Source organism: Ambystoma mexicanum, chromosome 11 (genome assembly GCF_040938575.1).
Source record: "Ambystoma mexicanum isolate Mex_15411 chromosome 11, UKY_AmexF1_1, whole genome shotgun sequence".
In the NCBI taxonomy this organism is placed as follows: domain Eukaryota; kingdom Metazoa; phylum Chordata; class Amphibia; order Caudata; family Ambystomatidae; genus Ambystoma; species Ambystoma mexicanum.
In genome coordinates this window covers 974,049,549-974,064,879 of record NC_090934.1, presented here as the reverse complement: position 1 = coordinate 974,064,879, position 15,331 = coordinate 974,049,549, and the positions used below count along the sequence as shown (strand labels likewise).

The window sequence follows — 15,331 nt, the reverse complement described above, 5'->3', positions numbered from 1 at the left end:
CAGTGCTAGTTTATCATTTAAAGTAGCTCTGTGGAAGGATGGCTGGCGTTTTAAAGCAAGACATTAGATTCTATGTCAGCAATGAATAGACCTGTTGAATCATGTCTTTTGAAACTCTGAAAAGAAATTCATTGGTCAGTGTTTTTGAAACAACTTATTTTGGCGATGTTAAGACTGGATTCCACTAAATATTTAAAAGGATGCCATTCATACATTGTATAAGTGCATATGTTAGCTATCCCATTATCCGTGTATTTAAAAACTGTACATTGGTAGTACTAAACACCAAGCAAGAGAATGGATTCCTGCACACCTTAGAATTACCAAAAAGAGGATGATCGATAATTTAGCCATACACTTGGTACAGGTATTTATAGCTGAGGCTTATGGGACTTAAAGAATTGAAAACCATGAAAGATGGGGCAACAAAGAATTAACTTTATTCAAAGAGAAACAAAACTGATTTTTCCCATGAGGGCTAGCCTGTTTTAAACAAAGACAACAAGCTATATTATATACTGGTCTGAAGTCAAGGAAATAAATGATAGATTTTTAAAGAATGTTTTACACCACTTAACAATGTGTACTGTTCCTTGGAATAGAAGCAGTTTTGCTGTATCCAAAACGCAATTTAACATGGAACACACTTCTATTATTTGTTGGTCAATGTTGGAATTGATTACATACAAATGGTGGGGAGTGTCCTATCTGTTACGGTGGAGTAGGACAAATATCAAAACAGTAAAACAAAGGTTCCACCGCAAATAGAAAACAAGTTCTTAAGAATCACAAAAGTTTGTTTAAAGTGTTTCAGTATTATGGTTATTTCATTGAGATTTTGATGTGAGCCAAAGTAAGATTCTAGTGGTCTACAAGAAATTATATTTAAATGTATTCAAGTAGTTACAAAAAGAACAACAACATCAGTCTATGTACAAATTAATATTCACATTGAAAAGAAGGGACATATTGTGGCATAGTTCAATTAACACACACTATAAGAAGGTGAATAATTTCCCAAACTGAATGAAGTTAGGGACAGAAAAATGTATATTGAGGACAAAGGGACATTTTTGGGGAAGAAAGGTGCAGGGACAGGAAAGAGTATGGTTTTTCTTCTTTTCAAATTCGTAAATTTCACAGGCTGATTGTCTTTCTTCACTCTTTATTCATAATTCTCTGGGCAGGTCTGCCTATGCTCAGGTATCCAATTGGACATCTACCACACGTTTCGGCAACAGTGCCTCCTGCCAGGCAATGGTTTCAAATAGTGCCTTCCTCAGGGCAAGTTGTCCCTATGGGAAGCAGACACGGAAGAAAAAATATAATAAATAAAGTTGAAATTTAAATTAAAATAAAGTAAATTACTTGTGGCTTACTAGATCATGTTGGCTGAAACATCTAAACATTAAGTTATGTTTCTATTTGACTGCTTCATGACTATGAATACCCTAAAAATTAGCTTATCCAATCAATGGGGCATGGTTTTTGTAGGGAACTGGCCAAGGACAACTTTGGAGGAAGAGCAAAATTCTGCAAATCAGGCAGGTAAGCTGCTAACGACCCACAGGTGGAGTTAACACGTCGATGCCTTGAGTTCGGGTGCAGTAAATCAAAGTGTTGAAAAGAATGGGCAAAGTGCAGTCCTGTAATTTAAACAAACGAAAATAATGTGTGCAATGTTTCATGTTAAAAAAAGTACACAGAGTGTAACTGCAGAGATATCATGGCGTATTAACACCAACTTTGTTTTTTGGCTGGGCAAACAAAAACGTTGTATACTGGATTTAGTCAAAAAATGTGCAAAACAGCGGGATATCTTATAATTGCAAAGTTTACCAAGCCAAGCGCCAAGAAGCGCAGACAAATGATGCTTCAGAGAAGGAGGGGAGACATCTTTGCATGCATTCTAGATGAGCGCAGACTTGGCAGCAATGAACTGTGAAAAGAATACAGTGAGAAAAAAATATAAATGGAGTTGGATGTGCAACGGAGCATTGTTGAAATTGATTTTGGGGTTGAAGAAACGCGGGCTAGGCAAACATAAACATTGTTTGTATACTGGTTTTGGACAAAACATATGCAAAACGGCGGGATACCTTATAATTGCAAAGTTTGATGAACGCAACGAAGCTCAAACAAATGATGCTTCAGAAAAGGAGGGGGGGCATCTTTGCATGTATTCTAGAAGAGCGCAGACTTGGCAGCAATGAACTGTGGAAAAAACACAGTGTGAAAAATAAAGTTAGATGTGCAGCAGAGCATTGTTGGGAAATGATTATGGGATTGAAAAAGTGCGGGCGGCAATACCTTTATTTGTGTGCAACATGAAAGTATGTCCTCACTCTTCAGCGTCCGGGCTTGCACTAGCCTTGGATGTGTGAGGGACAACCTGATTGGTTAGAGGATTCGAGCCTCTTGGTAGGTGTAAAACTTGCAAGGTTGCAAAGGTTGCCTGTGATTGGCGAATAAGGAACGAGCCTTCCTCAAGAAGTAGGAAGTAAAAGGCAATGTTTGCGAGGCGTTGATGAGTAAAGGCCAAAGTTTGTATACTGCTGTTGGTATACAATTACCTTAATACCTCACAAAAAACAGAAATTGAAAAACCTATTTGTAAAACCAGGTTTACAGATTTTTAAAAGTACGTACATATTAATTAATTATATGCACTCGTATGCGGGCATAACTCTGAGCCCAAGTTTTGGAAGGCAAAATGCGCAGAGAGTTGTTTGCCAATTTAAAAAAAAAATGCGTGTGTTGTTAATTATGCATAATGTAAAATATCGCTATTAGACCTAAAGCTTTTTAGCACTTTAACAATGCAACAATGGTGCACGTGTAAAGAACGCCGCAATTACGGAGCTCTTGTCTGTGAGAGTGCATATTTGAGATAAAGGAAGAAATCTACAAAAATATGTTTCTGAACTCGCCGCAAGGACGTGGGTAGGTCACCTAACCCGATGTATTGATGTTTATTTGTTGGTTTATGTCTGTAAATGGATTCTTATAGGGGCAATATTATTCTCTAAAATCAAAATGCAATAATAAAGGTACACAAATAAAGGTACGAATATCTGCCGCCCGCACTTTTTGTTAAATGTTAAATGTTAAAGGTATTTGTACCGCGCACCGTCACCAACGGATTTGGTCCCCAGGCGCTCAGGCGGATCTGCAAACGATAAAGGTGGGATGGGTTAGTAGGTTGAAGAAGGGAGTAGGATAGTGAGAGGAGTGGTGTGCTGTTGGCAGCTTCAACTCAGGATACACCGGGTGCTGAGCTTTGATGCGGGTATCGGATCGGAGTCAGTCCGCGTGTGCTGTTGTTCCGGCTTATGTGTTGTTGCAGTGTTGTGAAGTGCATGCGGCTTGTTGTGCGAGAGATGGTTGTGTGAGTTTTTTGAGTGAGATAAGTATGCAGAGTTTGAGCTTATATTGGTTAGTGGGTTACCTGACCTTTACCAGTGCTGGCACTCGCAGTTCTGGGGAGTGTGGCACTTGTTGGCCCTCACATTCCCATCTAGACGTGGCACAGGCCAATGATTAGGGCTCCATACAGGTGTGGTCATGCCAACATTCACACTTTTATCTAGACGCGGCGCAGGCTAGTGTTTAGAGATCAGTCCAGGTGTGGGCAAGCTAACATTCACAACTCCATCCGAACACTACGCAGGCTGGTGTTCATGGCTCTGATTGTGGCACATGCTAGCATTCACGTTTTTCTAGGCGCGGGCATGTTACCCATCGATCGATCCTATCCACATGCGACGCAGGCCAACGTCTATCTAGATGCGTCTGCCGGTCTGGGTGTGTTTGTCCGGTACGTACGAGCGGGAGAGTCTAGGTCTAGGTTTCGTCTGGGTCTAGGTATGTGGTCAGTCTCTGTAGCCTTCCTTTGTGGATGTTTTCCATGATGTCTTATCCTCTGTCGAGTGGTTGGTTCTTTGGCTTGAGTGTTTGTCCAATTTGAGAGTGGCCGAGGTTGGAGTTATTTTCATCATTGTTTTAATGTGTGGGCATTCCGGTGCATCTACGTAGTGGTTACGCTTTGAAGAGCCATGATTTGAGTAGTTTCCTGAATGCTAGGTTGTTTGTTGTATTCCGTATATTCTTAGGTAGGTCGTTCCAAGTTGTGGGTGCCTGGTGAGAGAAAGACGATCCTCCGAGTTTTTTTCTGTTGTAGGGTTTTGGTTCCAGGCGTATGTCGGTGCTTGATCTTAGTGTTCTTGTCGGTTGATGTAGGCGTAGTTTGTCGTTTAGGAATTCTGCGCCTTGTTTGTGTATTGCTCTGTGCGTGATGCACATGGCTTTGAACTTTATTCGCTGTTTCAGCGGTAGCCAGTGTAGTATTTTTAGCGCGGGTGTGATGTGTTCTCTTCTGGGTAGCTTGAGGAGGAGTCTGGCTGCTGCATTTTGGTTGCGTTGCAGTTTTTTTAGAAGTCGTTCGGGCATGCCCAGGTATAGGCTATTGGCATAGTCTACTCTGGACATGATCAGAGCGATGATGGTAAGTGTTTTCTTGGTGAACGACAGGAACGGTAGGATCCTTTTTGCTGCTCGCAGGAGGAAGAAACATTTCTTGATTACTGAGTTTACTTGTGGCTCCAGGGTGAGGTTGTTATCCATCAGAACCCCTAGGTTTTTTACAGTTGATGATGGTTCTGGTGTGGTGCCGAGCTCTCTTGGCCAGGGGATGTAGTTGATGTCTCCTCCCTTTTTTTGAAACAATCATTATCTCTGTTTTGCCTGGGTTGATTTTGAGATGGTTGAGGTTCATCCAGTTAAATATGTCTCGAAGGCAATTCTCTAGTGTGGTGTTTTCTTCTCGGGTGTCTTGTATGTTGAAGATTATTTGAGTATCGTCGGCGTAGTTGTAGCATTGAGGCCATGTTTTTTTATGAGTTTGATTAATAGGTACATGTAGATGTTGAATAGAAGTGGGGAGAAGGATGATCCTTGTGGTACTCCGCACGTGGAGACTCTGGGTTTGGATTTACAAGGTTTCATCCATATTGTTTCTGTTCTGTTTGTTAGGAAGGATTTGATCCATAGTGGGGCAGTGTCAGTTATCCCTAGTCCTTTTAATCTCTTTATGAGTATGGCGTGGTTGACGGTGTTGAAGGCTGCAGACAGATCAAGGAGAATCAGGGCGGTGCTGTTGTCTGAGTCTGCGTTTGTTTTTAGGTCGTCCCATATTGAGAAGAGAGCCGATTCTGTTCCTCTCATAGGTCTGAAGCCAACTTGTGCCTAGTCTAGTAGGCAATGCTCTTCTATGAATTCTTGGGTTATTTGGTAGATGTACGTTTCTAGCAGTTTGGCTATGTAGGGTATGTTGGCTTCAGATCTATAGTTAGATGGGTCCTCCACGTTTCCTGTTGTGTCTTTAAGTAGTGGCTTGATGTAAGCCGATTTGAAGGCCTGCGGTACTTTGCCTGTTGAGATTGAGAGGTTGAGGAGATTCCTGTGGTATTCCATGGGGGTTCCTTGTTCGAGAATTATTTTGTATATGTCCGGGGGGCAAGGGTCTTCAGGAGAGCCCGATTTGTTGCTTTGGTTTACCAGTTTGACGAAAGCCTCAACTGATATTTCTGGGAAGTTTCGTAGCTTGTTTGTGTGTTCCTCGTCTGTGTCGGTGGGGTTTGAGCTGTGAACGCTTGGTTTGTTTTGTATGGAGTGTTGGATGGACGCTATTTTGTTTTTGAAGTGGTCTCTGAGGTCCTCGCAAAGTTTCGCCGATGGGATTGGCGTGTTGTTGCAGGCTGGCGGGTTTTTTATTTCGTTTATGATTTTGAATAGTTCTTTTTGAGCGTTTGGTACTCTGGCGATTCGGTTGTCGTAATGTTTCCTCTTCGCTTTTTGTATTTCCTTTTTATATGCGCGGATCTGTTGTAGGAATTTCATTTTGTTTGCGGTGGTGTTGTTGGTCCTCCATTCAGCTTCTAGTTTTCAGTTTTTCCTTTTCATGGCGTTGAGTAGTGGGGTGAACCATTTTGCTGTAGTTTTCTTGCGTGATGGGGTGAAAGGCTTTTCTTTGGCGATGTTGTCAAGGGTTGTTGCGATCCAGGTATGAAGTAGGGCAACTTTTTTTGTCTAGGTCTGCTTCTTCCATGGTTGATGCTTGTGGCTTGCTGAGTTCTAGGAGCTCAGTTAGGTTGGAGTTTTTCAATCCCATAATCATTTTTCAACAATGCTCTGCTGCACATCTAACTTTATTTTTGACACTGTGTTTTTTTCACAGTTCATTGCTGCCAAGTCTGCGCTCATCTAGAATACATGCAAAGATGTCCCCCCTCCTTTTCTGAAGCATCATTTGTTTGAGCTTCATTGCGTTTGTCAAACTTTGCAATTATAAGGTATGCCGCCGTTTTGCACATGTTCTGTCCAAAACCAGTATACAAACAATGTTTATGTTTGCCTAGCCCGCATTTCTTCAACCCCAAAATCAATTTCAACAATGCTCCGTTGCACATCCAACTCCATTTATATTTTTTTCTCAATGTGTTCTTTTCACAGTTCATTGCTGCCAAGTCTGCGCTTATCTAAAATACATGCAAAGATGTCTCCCCTCCTTCTCTGATGCATCATTTGTCTGAGCCTCTTGGCGCTTGGCTTGGTAAACTTTGCAATTATAAGATATCCCGCCGTTTTGCAATTTTTTTTGACAAAAATCCAATATACAAACAACGTTTATGTTTGCCCAGCCAAAAAACAAAGTTGGTGTTAATACGCCATGATAGCTCTGCAGTTAAACTCTTTGTGTACTTTTTTTTAACATGGAACATTACACACATTATTTTCGTTTGTTTAAATTACAGGACTGCACTTTGCCCATTCTTTTCAACACTTTGATTTACTGCACCTGAACTCAAGGCATCGACGTGTTAACTCCACCTGTGGGTCGTTAGCAGCTTCCCTGCCTGATTTGCAGAATTTTGCTCCTCCAAAGTTATCCTTGGCCAGTTCCCTACAAAAAGCGTGCCACATTGATTGGGTAAGCTAAACTTTAGGGTATTCATAGCCATGAAGCAGTCAAATAGAAACATAACTTAATGTTTAGATGTTTCAGCCAAACTGATCTAGTAAGCCACAAGTAATTTACTTTATTTTAATTTCAATTTCAACTTTATTTATTATATTTTTTTCTTCCGTGTCTGCTTACCCATAGTGACAACGTGCCCTGAGGAAGGCACTCTTTGAAACCATTGCCTGGCAGGAGGCACTGTTGCCGAAACGTGTGGCAGATGTCCAATTGGACACCTGAGCATAGGCAGACCTGCCCAGAGAATTATGAATAAAGAGTGAAGAAAGACAATCAACCTATGACATTTAGAACTTGAAAAGAAGAAAGAACATAGTCTTTCCTGTCCCTGTACCTTTCTTCCCCAAAAATGTCCCTTTCTCCTTAATATACTTTTTTTCTGTCCCTAACTTCATTCATTTTGGGAATTTATTCAACCTCTTATAGTGTGTGTTAATTGAACTATGCCACAATATGTCTCTTGTTTCCATTGTGAATATTAATTTGTACATAGACTGATGTGTTTGTTCTTTTTGTAACTACTTGAATACATTTAAATATAATTTCTTGTAGAATACTAGAATCTTACTTTGGCTCACATCAAAATATCAGTGAAATAACCAAAACACTGAAACACTTTAAACAAACCTTTGTGATTCTTAAGAACTTGTTTTCTATTTACGGTGGAACCTTTGATGTACAATGTTGGAATTGAGGCATTTTCTGAGCTTACACAGGTCAATCAAATGTGGTATCAGATATCATTGGTTATTTTCAGTTATCCCAGTCAGATAATCTGTTTAATGATCATTTGGCCAGTGAATTGGGTGACAATACCCAATTGCCAAAAAATACAGATGTTATCACCCCTATACATTTTGTAGAATATACTACTCCACGTGCTTTTATTTTAGATAGAAGTATTCTGGTTTTTGAGCAAAAAACTGCTTTCATAACATTAGAAGGACTAATGGTTATAACCTAGATATATCTTACGGTTGTAGTTTTGCGAAGGTGCCACATAGGTTACTTCTTTTTCTTTCTGGTTTCTATCTGAATTTAACTTTGAAATTGTGTTTGCTTTTTTTGTTTTGTTTGTTTGTTTTGTTTTTCTCTCTCTATCCCCTCTTCCATTTTTTATTTTTAAATTGTACATGTACGTGCAAATGATTTCAATCATTTTTCTTTTCCTTACCTGTTACTGTATATGTTGGCTTGTTCAAATTTAATGTTTTTGCACATTCACACTGTTTGGTTAAAAAAAAAATATATATATATATATATATAGATGTATTTTGGTATTTTTGGTTCATTGGTGTTTTTTCTGATAAATGTATAAATGATTTTTGTAACACCTTTGGCGTAGTGAAGGGCTGGTCTAAAGAGTTTACAAATGATTTAATCCAGTTGTACCAACCCCACGCACAACAGTACCTTTTTTTTGTTGATATACTGCATGCTTTGTGACTCTAAGTCATTCCACTGCGCTTCTTTGAAATAATGAGGTTGATAACAGATTATTTAATGTCAAATCCAAATGTTCATTTCTTACTATTAAGGATACATACTACTGTTATTCCTACACTTTGATAATGTATCACTCAAAAATTCAAAACCGTGCTACAGTTGATATTCACATTAGTACTTTACGTACACCAAACCGCACCAGCATGGAGTTATCCTTTCCAGTGCATTAGTCCCTCATGTATCTTTTTTCTAGCTCTCATTACATGGGTGGTTGGTGTCTGTCTTCAGTCAGACACTTGCGCAGAAGTGGAAGAATTATCATGCCACCCTAGTGCGTTTCATCGAAATGTTTCTTCAGTTTAATTGAATTGGGTACGTACATTTTGCATGCCTAACTAAGTTGAGTGAACGCTAGCTCGACAGATTTAACAACCATAGTATTTGTTCAGTAAACCATAGATTTAGAGGGTTATTAGTCCCGCCTCTCCTTTCTTTATCGAAGTTCTCGTAGCAATACGCTGCAATTGCAGATTTTTCAACTCATACGCTGTGATACCCTATTGCTAATTTGCATTAACCAATGCTAACCATTACTGTTAGGGGGCATTTATTATTACTGTTGGAGAGATGCATTTTTCTGAATTTAACACTAAGCGGAGTATGTTGGGGATTTGTATGGCAATTTCCGTCTTTTCAGAAACTTCACTGCTTTTAATGTTCATTGTACTGAACTATTTCCATCATTGAATACCTCATAAGACCGAAGTGTACCACAAAAAATGTTTTGAAACACTTTTGTGCAGGTTAGACCATCGGTTTGCTCCCTTACTTGTGGCCATGTGTTACACAAATGAAATGCAGCTACAGTTTAATTGAATCCTAATGACTGTCATGTTTCCCTGTTTTCCCCCTGGAATGTTGTCTACCTTTCCCAACACAGATCTTTAAAAAGAATGTCAAAGGTCTTTATAGCAAACTGCAACGTGAAACATGTGTTCAGGGGAGTTGCTAGGTCCGGAAAAGTCCCGGGGCTAAGCTGATGTCGGAACTGTTGGGACTGGGGGCCAGCTAGTCTTTTGGCTGTAGCTCCTGAGATTCTATCCGGGGCTACAACCCAAAGATCAGGGGCTATATCCCCCTTAGCCCCCCCCTAGCAACGCCCCTGCATGTGTTGATCTCTGTTCCATCGTTCTTTTTGGCATAAGGTGTACTCTGCTATATAATACTACTTAGGGCCAGATTCATGGAAAAGTGTGCATTTCTCACGCAATTATTGCTGCACGCCGAGAACGACACTGCGCGAGCCTGCGCGCAGAATAAAAATGCACACCCCACGTATTCATGGAATGTACTGTGCAAAGTAACCGTATTCGCAAGTCGCGCCCAGAATGCCCCCACGCAATGAATAAACAGCCAGAACAGCTACCTATGCATGCTCCACTGGGGAGAATATACGCACCCGTGCATGGGGTCCCCCTTAAGCAGACCAGCATCTCAGGAACCCTGCGCAGGCTCCCCTGTAACTGTTGCCGGCACCCCGACAACGTGCGTATGAAAATTCGTAACTCGGGTTAAAATCTGTGTGCAAGGCCTCGTAAACCATTCCTGCACACTGTGTACGCGCACCCCGAAGTTAGCAAATCCCTGCTGAGCAAGGTGTACATGGTGAAAGCCCTGCATAGCTCTTTGATCTCAGAGGAATGAAGAGCTATTTAAGTGGTTCGATTTTCTCAGTCTCTGCCCTTTAGGCCACTGCACCAGATGCGCACCAGGACCCATGCACTGCCTTCAATGCTTCATCTAGTTCTACAGACACTACTGGGGAATGTTCTGACACTTAAAGTTTGTGGGGCATTCCTGTCCCCTTAGGATAATGCTGATGATCGCATTATCGAGGGAGATCAAGAAGCTGGAGGGAGAACGATTCTTTTGTCAATTTTGCACACGCATAGGGATATTAACATACTGTGTATTTGGGCTCAGATTATTGGAGCGAGCAGAAGGCCTTTTTAAGAAAAAACATTGTACATAAGATTAGGGAGGTTAGGATCAATCCCATTGTTAGGAGCTTCAGATTTCAGAGAAGCGATGGGAGCTGTGGGAAAATAAACCGTATGGGAGAGGAGTGGTAAATATGTTGGATACTATACATACATAGGGGGGTGCATGGGGAGACCCAGACCTGAGTTGGGGGGTGGAATGGGAGGAGGGCACAGAACCAACTGAGGGGTCGGAGTGGAGGAGGTTGGTGGTGGAGCGTTTTGAGGTTATGGCGGTAGCCAGAACCAGCACAGGACTGGGATTTGAGAGACCGAGAACCAGCCATGGAGTTCAAAGGGAGGGTGGGAGAGTGGGCCATTAGCCATTCTAGGGGCGATGAGTTGCAGAGGAAGGAATGCATTTACTGATAACCAACAAAAAACGGGAACAAAATACAGTTGTGCAATAATGGTTTGCTTTCACTGGAAACAAAAGCAAAATTTGTTACAAAATATGAATTCTCAATTGCAATTTAGTTTGCCATCTTATTAATTATACAATCCCAAAATTCTAGGAAAATATGCACAGTTCTTCTGAAGTTGAATGGAAAGAACCCATTCCTTTTATCACAGTGTGCAGTTTCTTTTTTTGAAAGGCTTCAGAGAAATACATTCTGTTGAAGAGGTGGCTTGCAATTACATCCATGTAGGTAAAAACGAAAAGAGGCCTTCTTGTTTTTGTCAAGTAACCTGACCTTTGCACTGCCCTCTGCTCTAAACCTGTGTGAATATACACAGGAAAATAATAAAGCTGTCGTATTTACAATATTTTAATGCGTAAAAAGGCCTAGTACGCACCTTATCTGGAGGCCTGTGTGCAAGAAAGTTAGTCGCAGTGAGATCCTTCATGGTTATGGTCCTCTGTCTCTACCTCTGCATCCAACCCCCCATGCCAGGTCTTTGCAGGACATTCATGGCTGCTCCAGCTTCCGGTCATACACGTGCAATCCTCCAGCAGCCGGATTAGCTAAGGAGTTTTCCCCTTCTTCTCCAACCCCTTGGACAGAGGCGTGGACAGGGTATGGCCTGAGTGGACGATGCCCACCCAAAATCTGTAAATGCCCACTCAGCATATCTGTGTGGGCATTTACAGATGTGCATGTCCCTGTGGTGGGCCTAACTACATTAGCTTCAAGTCCCACTTGTTAGACAATCCTGGCTACGCCTCTGCCCTTAGCGGACCACCTTGTGATCCCTCTTTAATCTAAACACATGCTTTCTACAACAAGGGATCAAATAGTCTCGGGGAGGAAAAGAAATTTGGTTGCCAAGTTCAGCCTAGGGTGCAAAAAGGGTGTAAGTGAGCAACACTCTCAGTAATCTGGGTGGGGAGTTTTATAGAGAGCAAAGTGATTAATCTGCAGCCATGCCTTTACTGATCATACTAGCCCCACATCACTCCTTCTTCCAGCTCTCGTTACCCCATGCCTCTCCTCATTACCTCATTCCTTGCTGCCTTCCCCCACACCATGCCTTGTTCCCCCACTCCTTGCCTCATTCCCCACGCCTCGCCTCATCTACCACCACCTATCCTGATGCCCCCAACCCCTCATCACCTACGCACACTTGTCTCCTAAACATCATCCGAGCTGAGACTTTTAGCCTTGCATGATGCCACTATATCCTATATTTTGCACTTAGTTGAAATTCCCATACTGCATATGAGAATCAAGTGTTCCTTGTTCGTGTATAACCCTCTGGCCTGTTCAAGTAGCAAACACCCTACTTTTAAGAAGCCGCTGAATTCATGTGCACCTGCCCTCTTATCTTCAATCATCGCTCTAGATCCAAGCATATGATTTTTCCAAGCTGCCCTTGAATTTTGTTAACTGTTTATAATTTACTTTTACCACAAAGTGTGAGTGCCGCGCTATGGAGTATGAACACGTCTGTATTACCTGTTCTGTGGAATAATGACCACTTAGGAGGGTCTAGAATCAGGTTCCATCTCGCCATGCCTTGCAGAAGAGACGTGTTCATTTCAGTATGTGTCTGCTCATGCCCGCAAAGGGAGCAAGGACTCCACATCTGTATTTCCCTCATTGATTTAGGATGAAACCCAACAAGGAAGAAACGTGTGTCTGGGGTTGCGGGAGATTCTCTTCTCCAGGGGAGATTTGCCTTGCATTTATATCCTTGTTGTCAGTGGGGGGTGGTGGGGCACCAATGCTAAAATTGACAAAATATACTGGACAAACTCCCTCCCCCACCCCCTTTGTGCATGGGGGAGGGGGTAGTGAGCAGGGCGATTGTCAGTGGTGTGGGTGGGGCTAAGGAGCGGTGCTAGGTGTTGAATAATGAGGGTGCCCTGAATATCGGATGCTGGCTGTTTTGCATAGAAACAAAGTGCATTTTGGGAACATAACAATGACCACCAATTTATAATCATGTCTGCAATAGTAATACAAATGTGCATTCCTTCTGAGCATGCAATGCACGCTGGGTATGGTTCTCATAAAATGTATGCAATGCATGAGACATATGCTTTGGGCTTCATGTCTGCACGAAACAGAACTCTGGCAATACCATTTTTTTGCTGGAGCACCGCTCCATCTTGTTCTGGCCCAATTCCTTCGCTGGGTAGTATGTACATGCCGGAATTAAGCGTCTTGTCCCCCGTCCAGAGAGTATTTTTCATTTAAAAACCACCAGGTTTTGGGTAAGTGACCACTGCAGACATGTAAAATACATCAAGGTGACATTGATTGGTAATAAACAGCTCTCTTGCTTTCAGTTAGCACCTTTGTGACTTACGCTTGTCTTTTGTCACATATGTATCTCTTCCACCCCATGGTAGGCTCTAACCCCGAACCTTTCCATTCACTGCTGCCTGCATTTACTGCTTGTGCCACGGGAATAGATGAGAAACACTCACTGCAAAGCCTTCAATAACAGGCAAAGCAAAAGCTCTTTTGTTTTAAACATGCTTAGTGTCCCAGGCGTATCAGCAATTTACATGGAAGTAGAGAAGTGCTAGTAATGGTATTTATTTTAATGTGTGATCCTAGCCAGGGTGTGGGTGGTATGTGGGGGGTGAGGGGCAGTGGGTGGTTGAATGGAATGGCGACACTAGTCCTACATTTATGTTTGTAGCCTGTCCCGGTTTTTATTTTCAAAATCTGGTCACCCTATCCCTGGGGACCACAATGATAGGTAAATATGTATTTCTCCCCTGGAAATCACAATGATTTGAAACGCAATTGTAGACCCCCTTGAGAGTCCATGTGTCATAGAACAGGTGGTATGGACTTGCTTGTTCTCAGAAGGAGGGTTCTCAGATTTTGGTAAAGTGTTTACAATGTATTTTTTGAAATCTTTGTATTACTCTGCAGGAAACGTCAGCGACAGACTGGAATTATTTCATAAATGAATGTGTTCTATGTTTTAAGGCAGTGGTGCAACGAAACCTACATTTCGGCAAGGGGGGGTAACTGGTGAAGGGAGGGGTCTCTTTAAAAACTGGTGTGGGGCCCAAGTAAACGCAATATGCCATTAAGAATAACCTAGCGATTGGATTTAAAGATAACATACCCATGCAGTTGCTTTGATATTTTGTATATCTAAAGCCCAGGTAAAAGAGACCACAAGGGCACCAGACAGTAGTACAGTGTGCCACCCCCTTCCTGCTCCCACACACCCCCAGACCTCTGCCCCCCAACTCCTACACTCTACATGACAAAATCAGCTCCTCTGCCCAGCATTACACATAAGCGTGCGCTAACACACACACACTTACACAACATTCACCCACTCATTTAAACATACCATTAAATTGGGCCCCTATTCCCCATACACACACACACATTTACACAACATTCACCCACTCATTTAAACATACCATTCAATTGCGTTCCCATTCCCCATACACTCACTCATTCACACGCACGCCCAGTCCCGCATTCATCATGCACTCCTTCACATAAACATTACACAATAAATGTACACACACATGCATATATACATATTGAGCTAACATGTAACCTCTCTGCTTAACAAAAGGCAAGTGCGCACATCGGCCCCCTCCCCTCGGATCATACCTGCCTACATTTGAAAATCAAAAACTCTGATGAATACCCCACCCATAGTCACACAAGACTCCACCCACGTGCCCCACCCACATGTCAAAAAGGTAGAGTCAGTCGCCAATGCTGTCAAGGGACGTGCAGCCAATACATGAATCATTAACAACACTAAGTAGCAGTGTAGTTAAGATCGAAACAAAGATTCCATTAGTAGTTGGTAATATATAGCTTTGCAGGAGACCCGAGACAGAAGAGCAAAGTAACGCCTTCCATATGGATAAATATGCTCCGTCTACTATTTACTATATATAACACAAACCTAAGGAGGGCTGTTCACACTGCGTATGGGGTATTTTTAGGGGCGGAATTAGTCTTATGAGAGAAGACAAGAGTATATGTGGCCGACTGAGTGTGTTTGTCTGTCTGTCTGTTTTATGCGATTGTATAAAAAATGATGAAATGGTAAAATAAAGTTGATAAAAACGTGAGAGTTGTTAAGGACTAAGCGTATCTTCAATGAACTTGAGTTGATGATATTTTTAGCAAATTAAAGTTAAAAAAATGAAATTATAAAAGGTTTTCAGCCTGCGACGATTGGTGCTCGCTCATATTTTTTTTGATTGTATTAAAAATTATTAGCATAATTTGCAAAGAGTAAACAGTGAGTATTGACGGTCAAAGACTGATGGGTCAAAATGGAGGATATTATTCTGCTTATACACCTTTGCAAGCAATTGCCAAAACACGCACCCAAACTTAAACAGTATAGTGCGGAATGGGTTAAAGGA

At 41.8% G+C, this 15,331-nt stretch overlaps 1 long non-coding RNA gene across 2 annotated transcripts; it reads right to left on the bottom strand.

The window, feature by feature from the left end:
- Window positions 1-432: 432 nt before the first annotated feature.
- LOC138504804 (uncharacterized) lies at window positions 433-2,360 on the bottom strand. 2 transcript variants are annotated; one of them, XR_011279984.1, is made up of 4 exons: window positions 2,311-2,360; window positions 2,100-2,214; window positions 1,840-1,939; window positions 433-1,295 (listed from the first exon to the last, which is right to left on the bottom strand). It is a non-coding gene; the product is annotated as an uncharacterized lncRNA (long non-coding RNA). The 2 variants fall into 2 exon arrangements; XR_011279985.1 differs by lacking the exon at window positions 1,840-1,939.
- Window positions 2,361-15,331: the final 12,971 nt, after the last annotated feature.